Genomic DNA, 20,490 nt, shown 5'->3' with positions numbered 1-20,490 from the left:
TGGTCAAGCTACCGTCAATGTACGAATTTTAACTCCCGGTGGGCACTTTTTTCTTCAAACTACTGTCAATATTCAAATTTTAACTATTGGTTGGAATCTTTTTGTCAAACAATCGTCAATACACGAATTTTAATACTAGGTTGGAATTTTTTTCTTCAAACTACTGTCAATATTCAAATTTTAAATATTGGTTCAAATCTTTATGTCAAACAATCGTCAATACACGAATTTTAATACTAGGTTGGAATTTTTTTCTTCAAACTATTGTCAATATTCAAATTTTAAATATTGGTTCAAATCTTTATGTCAAACAATCGTCAATACACGAATTTTAATACTAGGTTGGAATTTTTTTCTTCAAACTATCTCCTATATACGAAATTTATCTCTCGGTAGGAATTTTTTGGTCAAACTATCGTCAATGTACGAATTTTAACTCTCGATGGGCACTTTTTCTTCAAACTACTATCAATACTCAAATTTTGAATATTGTTTGGAATCTTTTTGTCAACAATCGTCAATACACGAATTTTAATACTAGGTTGGAATTTTTATCATCAAACTATCGCCTATATACGAAATTTAACTCTCGGGAGGAAGTTTTTGGTCAAGCTACCGTCAATGTACGAATTTTAACTCCCGGTGGGCACTTTTTTCTTCAAACTACTGTCAATATTCAAATTTTAACTATTGGTTGGAATCTTTTTGTCAAACAATCGTCAATACACGAATTTTAATACTAGGTTGGAATTTTTTTCTTCAAACTACTGTCAATATTCAAATTTTAAATATTGGTTCAAATCTTTATGTCAAACAATCGTCAATACACGAATTTTAATACTAGGTTGGAATTTTTTTCTTCAAACTATTGTCAATATTCAAATTTTAAATATTGGTTCAAATCTTTATGTCAAACAATCGTCAATACACGAATTTTAATACTAGGTTGGAATTTTTTTCTTCAAACTATCTCCTATATACGAAATTTATCTCTCGGTAGGAATTTTTTGGTCAAACTATCGTCAATGTACGAATTTTAACTCTCGATGGGCACTTTTTCTTCAAACTACTATCAATACTCAAATTTTGAATATTGTTTGGAATCTTTTTTCAACAATCGTCAATACACGAATTTTAATACTAGGTTGGAATTTTTATCATCAAACTATCGCCTATATACGAAATTTAACTCTCGGGAGGAATTTTTTGGTCAAGCTACCGTCAATGTACGAATTTTAACTCTCGGTGGGAACTTTTTTCTTCAAACTACTGTCAATATTCAAATTTTAAATATTGGTTGAAATCTTTATGTCAAACAATCGTCAATAATCGAATTTTAATACTAGGTTGGAATTTTTTTCTTCAAACTATCTCCTATATACGAAATTTATCTCTCGGTAGGAATTTTTTGGTCAAACTATCGTCAATGTACGAATTTTAACTCTCGATGGGCACTTTTTCTTCAAACTACTATCAATACTCAAATTTTGAATATTGTTTGGAATCTTTTTGTCAACAATCGTCAATACACGAATTTTAATACTAGGTTGGAATTTTTATCATCAAACTATCGCCTATATACGAAGTTTAACTCTCGGGAGGAATTTTTTGGTCAAGCTACCGTCAATGTACGAATTTTAACTCTCGGTGGGAACTTTTTTCTTCAAACTACTGTCAATATTCAAATTTTAAATATTGGTTCAAATCTTTATGTCAAACAATCGTCAATAAACGAATTTTAATACTAGGTTGGAATTTTTTTCTTCAAACTATCGCCTATATACGAAATTTAACTCTCCGGAGGAATTTTTTGGTCAAGCTACCGTCAATGTACGAATTTTAACTCTCGGTGGGAACTTTTTTCTTCAAACTACAGTCAATATTCAAATTTTAACTATTGGTTGAAATCTTTATGTCAAACAATCGTCAATAAACGAATTTTAATACTAGGTTGGAATTTTTTTCTTCAAACTATCGCCTATATACGAAATTTAACTGTCGGGAGGAATTTTTTGTTCAAGCTACCGTCAATGTACGAATTTTAACTCCCGGTGGGCACTTTTTTCTTCAAACTATTGTCAATATTCAAATTTTAACTATTGGTTGGAATCTTTTTGTCAAACAATCGTCAATACACGAATTTTAATACTAGGTTGGAATTTTTTTCTTCAAACTACTGTCAATATTCAAATTTTAAATATTGGTTCAAATCTTTATGTCAAACAATCGTCAATAAACGAATTTTAATACTAGGTTGGAATTTTTTTCTTCAAACTATCGCCTATATACGAAATTTAACTCTCGGGTGGAATTTTTTGGTCAAGCTACCGTCAATGTACGAATTTTAACTCTCGGTGGGCACTTTTTTCTTCAAACTACTGTCAATATTCAAATTTTAACTATTGGTTCGAATCTTTTTGTCAAACAATCGTCAATACACGAATTTTAATACTAGGTTGGAATTTTTTTCTTCAAACTATCTCCTATATACGAAATTTAAGTCTCGGTAGGAATTTTTTGGTCAAACTATCGTCAATGTACGAATTTTAACTCTCGGTGGGAACTTTTTTCTTCAAACTACTGTCAATATTCAAATTTTAACTATTGGTTGAAATCTTTATGTCAAACAATCGTCAATAAACGAATTTTAATACTAGGTTGGAATTTTTTTCTTCAAACTATCGCCTATATACGAAATTTAAATCTCGGGAGGAATTTTTTGGTCAAGCTACCGTCAATGTACGAATTTTAACTCCCGGTGGGCACTTTTTTCTTCAAACTACTGTCAATATTAAAATTTTAACTATTGGTTCGAATCTTCTGGTCAAACAATCGTCAATACACGAATTTTAATACTAGGTTGGAATTTCTTTCTTCAAACTATTGTCAATATTCAAATTTTAAATATTGGTTGAAATCTTTATGTCAAACAATCGTCAATAATCGAATTTTAATACTAGGTTGGAATTTTTTTCTTCAAACTATCTCCTATATACGAAATTTATCTCTCGGTAGGAATTTTTTGGTCAAACTATCGTCAATGTACGAATTTTAACTCTCGATGGGCACTTTTTCTTCAAACTACTACCAATACTCAAATTTTGAATATTGTTTGGAATCTTTATGTCAAACAATCGTCAATAAACGAATTTTAATACTAGGTTGGAATTTTTTTCTTCAAACTATCGCCTATATACGAAATTTAACTCTCCGGAGGAGTTTTTTGGTCAAGCTACCGTCAATGTACGAATTTTAACTCTCGGTGGGAACTTTTTTCTTCAAACTACAGTCAATATTCAAATTTTAACTATTGGTTGAAACCTTTATGTCAAACAATCGTCAATAAACGAATTTTAATACTAGGTTGGAATTCTTTTCTTCAAACTATCGCCTATATACGAAATTTAACTCTCGGGAGGAATTTTTTGGTCAAGCTACCGTCAATGTACGAATTTTAACTCCCGGTGGGCACTTTTTTCTTCAAACTACTGTCAATATTCAAATTTTAACTATTGGTTGGAATCTTTTTGTCAAACAATCGTCAATACACGAATTTTAATACTAGGTTGGAATTTTTTTCTTCAAACTACTGTCAATATTCAAATTTTAAATATTGGTTCAAATCTTTATGTCAAACAATCGTCAATACACGAATTTTAATACTAGGTTGGAATTTTTTTCTTCAAACTATTGTCAATATTCAAATTTTAAATATTGGTTCAAATCTTTATGTCAAACAATCGTCAATACACGAATTTTAATACTAGGTTGGAATTTTTTTCTTCAAACTATCTCCTATATACGAAATTTATCTCTCGGTAGGAATTTTTTGGTCAAACTATCGTCAATGTACGAATTTTAACTCTCGATGGGCACTTTTTCTTCAAACTACTATCAATACTCAAATTTTGAATATTGTTTGGAATCTTTTTGTCAACAATCGTCAATACACGAATTTTAATACTAGGTTGGAATTTTTATCATCAAACTATCGCCTATATACGAAATTTAACTCTCGGGAGGAAGTTTTTGGTCAAGCTACCGTCAATGTACGAATTTTAACTCCCGGTGGGCACTTTTTTCTTCAAACTACTGTCAATATTCAAATTTTAACTATTGGTTGGAATCTTTTTGTCAAACAATCGTCAATACACGAATTTTAATACTAGGTTGGAATTTTTTTCTTCAAACTACTGTCAATATTCAAATTTTAAATATTGGTTCAAATCTTTATGTCAAACAATCGTCAATACACGAATTTTAATACTAGGTTGGAATTTTTTTCTTCAAACTATTGTCAATATTCAAATTTTAAATATTGGTTCAAATCTTTATGTCAAACAATCGTCAATACACGAATTTTAATACTAGGTTGGAATTTTTTTCTTCAAACTATCTCCTATATACGAAATTTATCTCTCGGTAGGAATTTTTTGGTCAAACTATCGTCAATGTACGAATTTTAACTCTCGATGGGCACTTTTTCTTCAAACTACTATCAATACTCAAATTTTGAATATTGTTTGGAATCTTTTTTCAACAATCGTCAATACACGAATTTTAATACTAGGTTGGAATTTTTATCATCAAACTATCGCCTATATACGAAATTTAACTCTCGGGAGGAATTTTTTGGTCAAGCTACCGTCAATGTACGAATTTTAACTCTCGGTGGGAACTTTTTTCTTCAAACTACTGTCAATATTCAAATTTTAAATATTGGTTGAAATCTTTATGTCAAACAATCGTCAATAATCGAATTTTAATACTAGGTTGGAATTTTTTTCTTCAAACTATCTCCTATATACGAAATTTATCTCTCGGTAGGAATTTTTTGGTCAAACTATCGTCAATGTACGAATTTTAACTCTCGATGGGCACTTTTTCTTCAAACTACTATCAATACTCAAATTTTGAATATTGTTTGGAATCTTTTTGTCAACAATCGTCAATACACGAATTTTAATACTAGGTTGGAATTTTTATCATCAAACTATCGCCTATATACGAAGTTTAACTCTCGGGAGGAATTTTTTGGTCAAGCTACCGTCAATGTACGAATTTTAACTCTCGGTGGGAACTTTTTTCTTCAAACTACTGTCAATATTCAAATTTTAACTATTGGTTGAAATCTTTATGTCAAACAATCGTCAATAAACGAATTTTAATACTAGGTTGGAATTTTTTTCTTCAAACTATCGCCTATATACGAAATTAAACTCTCCGGAGGAGTTTTTTGGTCAAGCTACCGTCAATGTACGAATTTTAACTCTCGGTGGGAACTTTTTTCTTCAAACTACAGTCAATATTCAAATTTTAACTATTGGTTGAAACCTTTATGTCAAACAATCGTCAATAAACGAATTTTAATACTAGGTTGGAATTTTTTTCTTCAAACTATCGCCTATATACGAAATTTAACTCTCGGGAGGAATTTTTTGGTCAAGCTACCGTCAATGTACGAATTTTAACTCCCGGTGGGCACTTTTTTCTTCAAACTATTGTCAATATTCAAATTTTAACTATTGGTTGGAATCTTTTTGTCAAACAATCGTCAATACACGAATTTTAATACTAGGTTGGAATTTTTATCATCAAACTATCGCCTATATACGAAGTTTAACTCTCGGGAGGAATTTTTTGGTCAAGCTACCGTCAATGTACGAATTTTAACTCTCGGTGGGAACTTTTTTCTTCAAACTACTGTCAATATTCAAATTTTAACTATTGTTTGGCATCTTTTTGTCAACAATCGTCAATACACGAATTTTAATACTAGGTTGGAATTTTTATCATCAAACTATCGCCTATATACGAAATTTAACTCTCCGGAGGAGTTTTTTGGTCAAGCTACCGTCAATGTACGAATTTTAACTCTCGGTGGGAACTTTTTTCTTCAAACTACAGTCAATATTCAAATTTTAACTATTGGTTGAAACCTTTATGTCAAACAATCGTCAATAAACGAATTTTAATACTAGGTTGGAATTTTTTTCTTCAAACTATCGCCTATATACGAAATTTAACTCTCCGGAGGAATTTTTTGGTCAAGCTACCGTCAATGTACGAATTTTAACTCTCGGTGGGAACTTTTTTCTTCAAACTACAGTCAATATTCAAATTTTAACTATTGGTTGAAACCTTTATGTCAAACAATCGTCAATAAACGAATTTTAATACTAGGTTGGAATTTTTTTCTTCAAACTATCGCCTATATACGAAATTTAACTCTCCGGAGGAATTTTTTGGTCAAGCTACCGTCAATGTACGAATTTTAACTCTCGGTGGGAACTTTTTTCTTCAAACTACAGTCAATATTCAAATTTTAACTATTGGTTGAAACCTTTATGTCAAACAATCGTCAATAAACGAATTTTAATACTAGGTTGGAATTTCTTTCTTCAAACTATTGTCAATATTCAAATTTTAAATATTGGTTGAAATCTTTATGTCAAACAATCGTCAATAATCGAATTTTAATACTAGGTTGGAATTTTTTTCTTCAAACTATCTCCTATATACGAAATTTATCTCTCGGTAGGAATTTTTTGGTCAAACTATCGTCAATGTACGAATTTTAACTCTCGATGGGCACTTTTTCTTCAAACTACTATCAATACTCAAATTTTGAATATTGTTTGGAATCTTTTTTCAACAATCGTCAATACACGAATTTTAATACTAGGTTGGAATTTTTATCATCAAACTATCGCCTATATACGAAATTTAACTCTCGGGAGGAATTTTTTGGTCAAGCTACCGTCAATGTACGAATTTTAACTCTCGGTGGGAACTTTTTTCTTCAAACTACTGTCAATATTCAAATTTTAAATATTGGTTGAAATCTTTATGTCAAACAATCGTCAATAATCGAATTTTAATACTAGGTTGGAATTTTTTTCTTCAAACTATCTCCTATATACGAAATTTATCTCTCGGTAGGAATTTTTTGGTCAAACTATCGTCAATGTACGAATTTTAACTCTCGATGGGCACTTTTTCTTCAAACTACTAGCAATACTCAAATTTTGAATATTGTTTGGAATCTTTTTGTCAACAATCGTCAATACACGAATTTTAATACTAGGTTGGAATTTTTTTCCTCAAACTATCGCCTATATACGAAATTTAACTCTCGGGAGGAAGTTTTTGGTCAAGCTACCGTCAATGTACGAATTTTAACTCTCGGTGGGAACTTTTTTCTTCAAACTACTGTCAATATTCAAATTTTAACTATTGGTTGAAATCTTTATGTCAAACAATCGTCAATAAACGAATTTTAATACTAGGTTGGAATTTTTGTCTTCAAACTATCGCCTATATACGAAATTTAACTCTCCGGAGGAATTTTTTGGTCAAGCTACCGTCAATGTACGAATTTTAACTCTCGGTGGGAACTTTTTCCTTCAAACTACAGTCAATATTCAAATTTTAACTATTGGTTGAAACCTTTATGTCAAACAATCGTCAATAAACGAATTTTAATACTAGGTTGGAATTTTTTTCTTCAAACTATCGCCTATATACGAAATTTAACTCTCGGGAGGAATTTTTTGGTCAAGCTACCGTCAATGTACGAATTTTAACTCCCGGTGGGCACTTTTTTCTTCAAACTATTGTCAATATTCAAATTTTAACTATTGGTTGGAATCTTTTTGTCAAACAATCGTCAATACACGAATTTTAATACTAGGTTGGAATTTTTTTCTTCAAACTACTGTCAATATTCAAATTTTAAATATTGGTTCAAATCTTTATGTCAAACAATCGTCAATAAACGAATTTTAATACTAGGTTGGAATTTTTTTCTTCAAACTATCGCCTATATACGAAATTTAAGTCTCGGTAGGAATTTTTTGGTCAAACTATCGTCAATGTACGAATTTTAATCTCGGTGGGCACTTTTTTCTTCAAACTACTGTCAATATTCAAATTTTAACTATTGGTTGAAATCTTTATGTCAAACAATCGTCAATAAACGAATTTTAATACTAGGTTGGAATTTTTTTCTTCAAACTATCGCCTATATACGAAATTTAACACTCGGGAGGAATTTTTTGGTCAAGCTACCGTCAATGTACGAATTTTAACTCTCGGTGGGAACTTTTTTCTTCAAACTACTGTCAATATTCAAATTTTAAATATTGGTTGAAATCTTTATGTCAAACAATCGTCAATAATCGAATTTTAATACTAGGTTGGAATTTTTTTCTTCAAACTATCTCCTATATACGAAATTTATCTCTCGGTAGGAATTTTTTGGTCAAACTATCGTCAATGTACGAATTTTAACTCTCGATGGGCACTTTTTCTTCAAACTACTATCAATACTCAAATTTTGAATATTGTTTGGAATCTTTTTGTCAACAATCGTCAATACACGAATTTTAATACTAGGTTGGAATTTTTATCATCAAACTATCGCCTATATACGAAGTTTAACTCTCGGGAGGAATTTTTTGGTCAAGCTACCGTCAATGTACGAATTTTAACTCTCGGTGGGAACTTTTTTCTTCAAACTACTGTCAATATTCAAATTTTAACTATTGGTTGAAATCTTTATGTCAAACAATCGTCAATAAACGAATTTTAATACTAGGTTGGAATTTTTTTCTTCAAACTATCGCCTATATACGAAATTTAACTCTCCGGAGGAGTTTTTTGGTCAAGCTACCGTCAATGTACGAATTTTAACTCTCGGTGGGAACTTTTTTCTTCAAACTACAGTCAATATTCAAATTTTAACTATTGGTTGAAACCTTTATGTCAAACAATCGTCAATAAACGAATTTTAATACTAGGTTGGAATTTTTTTCTTCAAACTATCGCCTATATACGAAATTTAACTCTCGGGAGGAATTTTTTGGTCAAGCTACCGTCAATGTACGAATTTTAACTCCCGGTGGGCACTTTTTTCTTCAAACTATTGTCAATATTCAAATTTTAACTATTGGTTGGAATCTTTTTGTCAAACAATCGTCAATACACGAATTTTAATACTAGGTTGGAATTTTTTTCTTCAAACTATCTCCTATATACGAAATTTATCTCTCGGTAGGAATTTTTTGGTCAAACTATCGTCAATGTACGAATTTTAACTCTCGATGGGCACTTTTTCTTCAAACTACTATCAATACTCAAATTTTGAATATTGTTTGGAATCTTTTTGTCAACAATCGTCAATACACGAATTTTAATACTAGGTTGGAATTTTTTTCTTCAAACTACTGTCAATATTCAAATTTTAAATATTGGTTCAAATCTTTATGTCAAACAATCGTCAATAAACGAATTTTAATACTAGGTTGGAATTTTTTTCTTCAAACTATCGCCTATATACGAAATTTAAGTCTCGGTAGGAATTTTTTGGTCAAACTATCGTCAATGTACGAATTTTAATCTCGGTGGGCACTTTTTTCTTCAAACTACTGTCAATATTCAAATTTTAACTATTGGTTGAAATCTTTATGTCAAACAATCGTCAATAAACGAATTTTAATACTAGGTTGGAATTTTTTTCTTCAAACTATCGCCTATATACGAAATTTAACTCTCGGGAGGAATTTTTTGGTCAAGCTACCGTCAATGTACGAATTTTAACTCTCGGTGGGAACTTTTTTCTTCAAACTACTGTCAATATTCAAATTTTAAATATTGGTTGAAATCTTTATGTCAAACAATCGTCAATAATCGAATTTTAATACTAGGTTGGAATTTTTTTCTTCAAACTATCGCCTATATACGAAATTTAAGTCTCGGTAGGAATTTTTTGGTCAAACTATCGTCAATGTACGAATTTTAATCTCGGTGGGCACTTTTTTCTTCAAACTACTGTCAATATTCAAATTTTAACTATTGGTTGAAATCTTTATGTCAAACAATCGTCAATAAACGAATTTTAATACTAGGTTGGAATTTTTTTCTTCAAACTATCGCCTATATACGAAATTTAACTCTCGGGAGGAATTTTTTGGTCAAGCTACCGTCAATGTACGAATTTTAACTCTCGGTGGGAACTTTTTTCTTCAAACTACTGTCAATATTCAAATTTTAAATATTGGTTGAAATCTTTATGTCAAACAATCGTCAATAATCGAATTTTAATACTAGGTTGGAATTTTTTTCTTCAAACTATCTCCTATATACGAAATTTATCTCTCGGTAGGAATTTTTTGGTCAAACTATCGTCAATGTACGAATTTTAACTCTCGATGGGCACTTTTTCTTCAAACTACTATCAATACTCAAATTTTGAATATTGTTTGGAATCTTTTTGTCAACAATCGTCAATACACGAATTTTAATACTAGGTTGGAATTTTTATCATCAAACTATCGCCTATATACGAAGTTTAACTCTCGGGAGGAATTTTTTGGTCAAGCTACCGTCAATGTACGAATTTTAACTCTCGGTGGGAACTTTTTTCTTCAAACTACTGTCAATATTCAAATTTTAACTATTGGTTGAAATCTTTATGTCAAACAATCGTCAATAAACGAATTTTAATACTAGGTTGGAATTTTTTTCTTCAAACTATCGCCTATATACGAAATTTAACTCTCCGGAGGAGTTTTTTGGTCAAGCTACCGTCAATGTACGAATTTTAACTCTCGGTGGGAACTTTTTTCTTCAAACTACAGTCAATATTCAAATTTTAACTATTGGTTGAAACCTTTATGTCAAACAATCGTCAATAAACGAATTTTAATACTAGGTTGGAATTTTTTTCTTCAAACTATCGCCTATATACGAAATTTAACTCTCGGGAGGAATTTTTTGGTCAAGCTACCGTCAATGTACGAATTTTAACTCCCGGTGGGCACTTTTTTCTTCAAACTATTGTCAATATTCAAATTTTAACTATTGGTTGGAATCTTTTTGTCAAACAATCGTCAATACACGAATTTTAATACTAGGTTGGAATTTTTTTCTTCAAACTATCTCCTATATACGAAATTTATCTCTCGGTAGGAATTTTTTGGTCAAACTATCGTCAATGTACGAATTTTAACTCTCGATGGGCACTTTTTCTTCAAACTACTATCAATACTCAAATTTTGAATATTGTTTGGAATCTTTTTGTCAACAATCGTCAATACACGAATTTTAATACTAGGTTGGAATTTTTTTCTTCAAACTACTGTCAATATTCAAATTTTAAATATTGGTTCAAATCTTTATGTCAAACAATCGTCAATAAACGAATTTTAATACTAGGTTGGAATTTTTTTCTTCAAACTATCGCCTATATACGAAATTTAAGTCTCGGTAGGAATTTTTTGGTCAAACTATCGTCAATGTACGAATTTTAATCTCGGTGGGCACTTTTTTCTTCAAACTACTGTCAATATTCAAATTTTAACTATTGGTTGAAATCTTTATGTCAAACAATCGTCAATAAACGAATTTTAATACTAGGTTGGAATTTTTTTCTTCAAACTATCGCCTATATACGAAATTTAACTCTCGGGAGGAATTTTTTGGTCAAGCTACCGTCAATGTACGAATTTTAACTCTCGGTGGGAACTTTTTTCTTCAAACTACTGTCAATATTCAAATTTTAAATATTGGTTGAAATCTTTATGTCAAACAATCGTCAATAATCGAATTTTAATACTAGGTTGGAATTTTTTTCTTCAAACTATCTCCTATATACGAAATTTATCTCTCGGTAGGAATTTTTTGGTCAAACTATCGTCAATGTACGAATTTTAACTCTCGATGGGCACTTTTTCTTCAAACTACTATCAATACTCAAATTTTGAATATTGTTTGGAATCTTTTTGTCAACAATCGTCAATACACGAATTTTAATACTAGGTTGGAATTTTTATCATCAAACTATCGCCTATATACGAAATTTAACTCTCGGGAGGAATTTTTTGGTCAAGCTACCGTCAATGTACGAATTTTAACTCTCGGTGGGAACTTTTTTCTTCAAACTACTGTCAATATTCAAATTTTAACTATTGGTTGAAATCTTTATGTTAAACAATCGTCAATAAACGAATTTTAATACTAGGTTGGAATTTTTTTCTTCAAACTATCGCCTATATACGAAATTTAACTCTCGGGAGGAATTTTTTGGTCAAGCTACCGTCAATGTACGAATTTTAACTCCCGGTGGGCACTTTTTTCTTCAAACTATTGTCAATATTCAAATTTTAACTATTGGTTGGAATCTTTTTGTCAAACAATCGTCAATACACGAATTTTAATACTAGGTTGGAATTTTTTTCTTCAAACTACTGTCAATATTCAAATTTTAAATATTGGTTCAAATCTTTATGTCAAACAATCGTCAATAAACGAATTTTAATACTAGGTTGGAATTTTTTTCTTCAAACTATCGCCTATATACGAAATTTAACTCTCGGGAGGAATTTTTTGGTCAAGCTACCGTCAATGTACGAATTTTAACTCCCGGTGGGCACTTTTTTCTTCAAACTACTGTCAATATTAAAATTTTAACTATTGGTTCGAATCTTTTTGTCAAACAATCGTCAATATACGAATTTTAATACTAGGTTGGAATTTCTTTCTTCAAACTATTGTCAATATTCAAATTTTAAATATTGGTTGAAATCTTTATGTCAAACAATCGTCAATAATCGAATTTTAATACTAGGTTGGAATTTTTTTCTTCAAACTATCTCCTATATACGAAATTTATCTCTCGGTAGGAATTTTTTGGTCAAACTATCGTCAATGTACGAATTTTAACTCTCGATGGGCACTTTTTCTTCAAACTACTATCAATACTCAAATTTTGAATATTGTTTGGAATCTTTTTGTCAACAATCGTCAATACACGAATTTTAATACTAGGTTGGAATTTTTATCATCAAACTATCGCCTATATACGAAATTTAACTCTCGGGAGGAAGTTTTTGGTCAAGCTACCGTCAATGTACGAATTTTAACTCTCGGTGGGAACTTTTTTCTTCAAACTACTGTCAATATTCAAATTTTAACTATTGGTTGAAATCTTTATGTCAAACAATCGTCAATAAACGAATTTTAATACTAGGTTGGAATTTTTGTCTTCAAACTATCGCCTATATACGAAATTTAACTCTCCGGAGGAATTTTTTGGTCAAGCTACCGTCAATGTACGAATTTTAACTCTCGGTGGGAACTTTTTCCTTCAAACTACAGTCAATATTCAAATTTTAACTATTGGTTGAAACCTTTATGTCAAACAATCGTCAATAAACGAATTTTAATACTAGGTTGGAATTTTTTTCTTCAAACTATCGCCTATATACGAAATTTAACTCTCGGGAGGAATTTTTTGGTCAAGCTACCGTCAATGTACGAATTTTAACTCCCGGTGGGCACTTTTTTCTTCAAACTATTGTCAATATTCAAATTTTAACTATTGGTTGGAATCTTTTTGTCAAACAATCGTCAATACACGAATTGTAATACTAGGTTGGAATTTTTTTCTTCAAACTACTGTCAATATTCAAATTTTAAATATTGGTTCAAATCTTTATGTCAAACAATCGTCAATAAACGAATTTTAATACTAGGTTGGAATTTTTTTCTTCAAACTATCGCCTATATACGAAATTTAAGTCTCGGTAGGAATTTTTTGGTCAAACTATCGTCAATGTACGAATTTTAATCTCGGTGGGCACTTTTTTCTTCAAACTACTGTCAATATTCAAATTTTAACTATTGGTTGAAATCTTTATGTCAAACAATCGTCAATAAACGAATTTTAATACTAGGTTGGAATTTTTTTCTTCAAACTATCGCCTATATACGAAATTTAACTCTCGGGAGGAATTTTTTGGTCAAGCTACCGTCAATGTACGAATTTTAACTCTCGGTGGGAACTTTTTTCTTCAAACTACTGTCAATATTCAAATTTTAAATATTGGTTGAAATCTTTATGTCAAACAATCGTCAATAATCGAATTTTAATACTAGGTTGGAATTTATTTCTTCAAACTATCTCCTATATACGAAATTTATCTCTCGGTAGGAATTTTTTGGTCAAACTATCGTCAATGTACGAATTTTAACTCTCGATGGGCACTTTTTCTTCAAACTACTATCAATACTCAAATTTTGAATATTGTTTGGAATCTTTTTGTCAACAATCGTCAATACACGAATTTTAATACTAGGTTGGAATTTTTATCATCAAACTATCGCCTATATACGAAATTTAACTCTCGGGAGGAAGTTTTTGGTCAAGCTACCGTCAATGTACGAATTTTAACTCTCGGTGGGAACTTTTTTCTTCAAACTACTGTCAATATTCAAATTTTAACTATTGGTTGAAATCTTTATGTCAAACAATCGTCAATAAACGAATTTTAATACTAGGTTGGAATTTTTGTCTTCAAACTATCGCCTATATACGAAATTTAACTCTCCGGAGGAATTTTTTGGTCAAGCTACCGTCAATGTACGAATTTTAACTCTCGGTGGGAACTTTTTCCTTCAAACTACAGTCAATATTCAAATTTTAACTATTGGTTGAAACCTTTATGTCAAACAATCGTCAATAAACGAATTTTAATACTAGGTTGGAATTTTTTTCTTCAAACTATCGCCTATATACGAAATTTAACTCTCGGGAGGAATTTTTTGGTCAAGCTACCGTCAATGTACGAATTTTAACTCCCGGTGGGCACTTTTTTCTTCAAACTATTGTCAATATTCAAATTTTAACTATTGGTTGGAATCTTTTTGTCAAACAATCGTCAATACACGAATTGTAATACTAGGTTGGAATTTTTTTCTTCAAACTACTGTCAATATTCAAATTTTAAATATTGGTTCAAATCTTTATGTCAAACAATCGTCAATAAACGAATTTTAATACTAGGTTGGAATTTTTTTCTTCAAACTATCGCCTATATACGAAATTTAAGTCTCGGTAGGAATTTTTTGGTCAAACTATCGTCAATGTACGAATTCTAATCTCGGTGGGCACTTTTTTCTTCAAACTACTGTCAATATTCAAATTTTAACTATTGGTTGAAATCTTTATGTCAAACAATCGTCAATAAACGAATTTTAATACTAGGTTGGAATTTTTTTCTTCAAACTATCGCCTATATACGAAATTTAACTCTCGGGAGGAATTTTTTGGTCAAGCTACCGTCAATGTACGAATTTTAACTCCCGGTGGGCACTTTTTTCTTCAAACTACTGTCAATATTAAAATTTTAACTATTGGTTCGAATCTTCTGGTCAAACAATCGTCAATACACGAATTTTAATACTAGGTTGGAATTTCTTTCTTCAAACTATTGTCAATATTCAAATTTTAAATATTGGTTGAAATCTTTATGTCAAACAATCGTCAATAATCGAATTTTAATACTAGGTTGGAATTTTTTTCTTCAAACTATCTCCTATATACGAAATTTATCTCTCGGTAGGAATTTTTTGGTCAAACTATCGTCAATGTACGAATTTTAACTCTCGATGGGCACTTTTTCTTCAAACTACTATCAATACTCAAATTTTGAATATTGTTTGGAATCTTTTTTCAACAATCGTCAATACACGAATTTTAATACTAGGTTGGAATTTTTATCATCAAACTATCGCCTATATACGAAATTTAACTCTCGTGAGGAATTTTTTGGTCAAGCTACCGTCAATGTACGAATTTTAACTCTCGGTGGGAACTTTTTTCTTCAAACTACTGTCAATATTCAAATTTTAAATATTGGTTGAAATCTTTATGTCAAACAATCGTCAATAATCGAATTTTAATACTAAGTTGGAATTTTTTTCTTCAAACTATCTCCTATATACGAAATTTATCTCTCGGTATGAATTTTTTGGTCAAACTACCGTCAATGTACGAATTTTAACTCTCGATGGGCACTTTTTCTTCAAACTACTATCAATACTCAAATTTTGAATATTGTTTGGAATCTTTTTGTCAACAATCGTCAATGCACGAATTTTAATACTAGGTTGGAATTTTTATCATCAAACTATCGCCTATATACGAAATTTAACTCTCGGGAGGAATTTTTTGGTCAAGCTACCGTCAATGTACGAACTTTAACTCTCGGTGGGAACTTTTTTCTTCAAACTACTGTCAATATTCAAATTTTAACTATTGGTTGGAATCTTTTTGTCAAACAATCGTCAATACACGAATTTTAATACTAGGTTGGAATTTTTTTCTTCAAACTACTGTCAATATTCAAATTTTAAATATTGGTTCAAATCTTTATGTCAAACAATCGTCAATACACGAATTTTAATACTAGGTTGGAATTTTTTTCTTCAAACTATTGTCAATATTCAAATTTTAAATATTGGTTCAAATCTTTATGTCAAACAATCGTCAATACACGAATTTTAATACTAGGTTGGAATTTTTTTCTTCAAACTATCTCCTATATACGAAATTTATCTCTCGGTAGGAATTTTTTGGTCAAACTATCGTCAATGTACGAATTTTAACTCTCGATGGGCACTTTTTCTTCAAACTACTATCAATACTCAAATTTTGAATATTGTTTGGAATCTTTTTGTCAACAATCGTCAATACACGAATTTTAATACTAGGTTGGAATTTTTATCATCAAACTATCGCCTATATACGAAATTTAACTCTCGGGAGGAAGTTTTTGGTCAAGCTACCGTCAATGTACGAATTTTAACTCCCGGTGGGCACTTTTTTCTTCAAACTACTGTTAATATTCAAATTTTAACTATTGGTTGGAATCTTTTTGTCAAACAATCGTCAATACACGAATTTTAATACTAGGTTGGAATTTTTTTCTTCAAACTACTGTCAATATTCAAATTTTAAATATTGGTTCAAATCTTTATGTCAAACAATCGTCAATACACGAATTTTAATACTAGGTTGGAATTTTTTTCTTCAAACTATTGTCAATATTCAAATTTTAAATATTGGTTCAAATCTTTATGTCAAACAATCGTCAATACACGAATTTTAATACTAGGTTGGAATTTTTTTCTTCAAACTATCTCCTATATACGAAATTTATCTCTCGGTAGGAATTTTTTGGTCAAACTATCGTCAATGTACGAATTTTAACTCTCGATGGGCACTTTTTCTTCAAACTACTATCAATACTCAAATTTTGAATATTGTTTGGAATCTTTTTGTCAACAATCGTCAATACACGAATTTTAATACTAGGTTGGAATTTTTATCATCAAACTATCGCCTATATACGAAATTTAACTCTCGGGAGGAAGTTTTTGGTCAAGCTACCGTCAATGTACGAATTTTAACTCTCGGTGGGAACTTTTTTCTTCAAACTACTGTCAATATTCAAATTTTAACTATTGGTTGAAATCTTTATGTCAAACAATCGTCAATAAACGAATTTTAATACTAGGTTGGAATTTTTTTCTTCAAACTATCGCCTATATACGAAATTTAACTCTCGGGAGGAATTTTTTGGTCAAGCTACCGTCAATGTACGAATTTTAACTCCCGGTGGGCACTTTTTTCTTCAAACTACTGTCAATATTAAAATTTTAACTATTGGTTCGAATCTTCTGGTCAAACAATCGTCAATACACGAATTTTAATACTAGGTTGGAATTTCTTTCTTCAAACTATTGTCAATATTCAAATTTTAAATATTGGTTGAAATCTTTATGTCAAACAATCGTCAATAATCGAATTTTAATACTAGGTTGGAATTTTTTTCTTCAAACTATCTCCTATATACGAAATTTATCTCTCGGTAGGAATTTTTTGGTCAAACTATCGTCAATGTACGAATTTTAACTCCCGGTGGGCACTTTTTTCTTCAAACTACTGTCAATATTAAAATTTTAACTATTGGTTCGAATCTTCTGGTCAAACAATCGTCAATACACGAATTTTAATACTAGGTTGGAATTTCTTTCTTCAAACTATTGTCAATATTCAAATTTTAAATATTGGTTGAAATCTTTATGTCAAACAATCGTCAATAATCGAATTTTAATACTAGGTTGGAATTTTTTTCTTCAAACTACTGTCAATATTCAAATTTTAAATATTGGTTCAAATCTTTATGTCAAACAATCGTCAATAAACGAATTTTAATACTAGGTTGGAATTTTTTTCTTCAAACTATCGCCTATATACGAAATTTATCTCTCGGGAGGAATTTTTTGGTCAAGCTACCGTCAATGTACGAATTTTAACTCCCGGTGGGCACTTTTTTCTTCAAACTATTGTCAATATTCAAATTTTAACTATTGGTTGGAATCTTTTTGTCAAACAATCGTCAATACACGAATTTTAATACTAGGTTGGAATTTTTTTCTTGAAACTACTGTCAATATTCAAATTTTAACTATTGGTTCGAATCTTTTTGTCAAACAATCGTCAATACACGAATTTTAATACTAGGTTGGAATTTTTTTCTTCAAACTATCTCCTATATACGAAATTTAAGTCTCGGTAGGAATTTTTTGGTCAAACTATCGTCAATGTACGAATTTTAATCTCGGTGGGCACTTTTTTCTTCAAACTACTGTCAATATTCAAATTTTAACTATTGGTTGAAATCTTTATGTCAAACAATCGTCAATAAACGAATTTTAATACTAGGTTGGAATTTTTTTCTTCAAACTATCGCCTATATACGAAATTTAACTCTCGGGAGGAATTTTTTGGTCAAGCTACCGTCAATGTACGAATTTTAACTCCCGGTGGGCACTTTTTTCTTCAAACTACTGTCAATATTAAAATTTTAACTATTGGTTCGAATCTTCTGGTCAAACAATCGTCAATACACGAATTTTAATACTAGGTTGGAATTTCTTTCTTCAAACTATTGTCAATATTCAAATTTTAAATATTGGTTGAAATCTTTATGTCAAACAATCGTCAATAATCGAATTTTAATACTAGGTTGGAATTTTTTTCTTCAAACTATCTCCTATATACGAAATTTATCTCTCGGTAGGAATTTTTTGGTCAAACTATCGTCAATGTACGAATTTTAACTCCCGGTGGGCACTTTTTTCTTCAAACTACTGTCAATATTAAAATTTTAACTATTGGTTCGAATCTTCTGGTCAAACAATCGTCAATACACGAATTTTAATACTAGGTTGGAATTTCTTTCTTCAAACTATTGTCAATATTCAAATTTTAAATATTGGTTGAAATCTTTATGTCAAACAATCGTCAATAATCGAATTTTAATACTAGGTTGGAATTTTTTTCTTCAAACTATCTCCTATATACGAAATTTATCTCTCGGTAGGAATTTTTTGGTCAAACTATCGTCAATGTACGAATTTTAACTCTCGATGGGCACTTTTTCTTCAAACTACTATCAATACTCAAATTTTGAATATTGTTTGGAATCTTTTTTCAACAATCGTCAATACACGAATTTTAATACTAGGTTGGAATTTTTATCATCAAACTATCGCCTATATACGAAATTTAACTCTCGTGAGGAATTTTTTGGTCAAGCTACCGTCAATGTACGAATTTTAACTCTCGGTGGGAACTTTTTTCTTCAAACTACTGTCAATAATCAAATTTTAAATATTGGTTGAAATCTTTATGTCAAACAATCGTCAATAATCGAATTTTAATACTAGGTTGGAATTTTTTTCTTCAAACTATCTCCTATATACGAAATTTATCTCTCGGTAGGAATTTTTTGGTCAAACTATCGTCAATGTACGAATTTTAACTCTCGATGGGCACTTTTTCTTCAAACTACTACCAATACTCAAATTTTGAATATTGTTTGGAATCTTTTTGTCAACAATCGTCAATACACGAATTTTAATACTAGGTTGGAATTTTTATCATCAAACTATCGCCTATATAAATTCCTCCCGAAATTTAACTCTCGGGAGGAATTTTTTGGTCAAGCTACCGTCAATGTACGAATTTTAACTCTCGGTGGGAACTTTTTTCTTCAAACTACAGTCAATATTCAAATTTTAACTATTGGTTGAAACCTTTATGTCAAACAATCGTCAATAAACGAATTTTAATACTAGGTTGGAATTTTTTTCTTCAAACTATCGCCTATATACGAAATTTAACTCTCGGGAGGAATTTTTTGGTCAAGCTACCGTCAATGTACGAATTTTAACTCCCGGTGGGCACTTTTTTCTTCAAACTATTGTCAATATTCAAATTTTAACTATTGGTTGGAATCTTTTTGTCAAACAATCGTCAACACACGAATTGTAATACTAGGTTGGAATTTTTTTCTTCAAACTACTGTCAATATTCAAATTTTAAATATTGGTTCAAATCTTTACGTCAAACAATCGTCAATAAACGAATTTTAATACTAGGTTGGAATTTTTTTCTTCAAACTATCGCCTATATACGAAATTTAACTCTCGGGTGGAATTTTTTGGTCAAGCTACCGTCAATGTACGAATTTTAACTCTCGGTGGGCACTTTTTTCTTCAAACTACTGTCAATATTCAAATTTTAACTATTGGTTCGAATCTTTTTGTCAAACAATCGTCAATACACGAATTTTAATA

This window comes from Xylocopa sonorina, unplaced genomic scaffold (genome assembly GCF_050948175.1).
Source record: "Xylocopa sonorina isolate GNS202 unplaced genomic scaffold, iyXylSono1_principal scaffold0035, whole genome shotgun sequence".
NCBI classification, from domain to species: domain Eukaryota; kingdom Metazoa; phylum Arthropoda; class Insecta; order Hymenoptera; family Apidae; genus Xylocopa; species Xylocopa sonorina.
Note: the sequence above shows the minus strand (reverse complement) of the source record.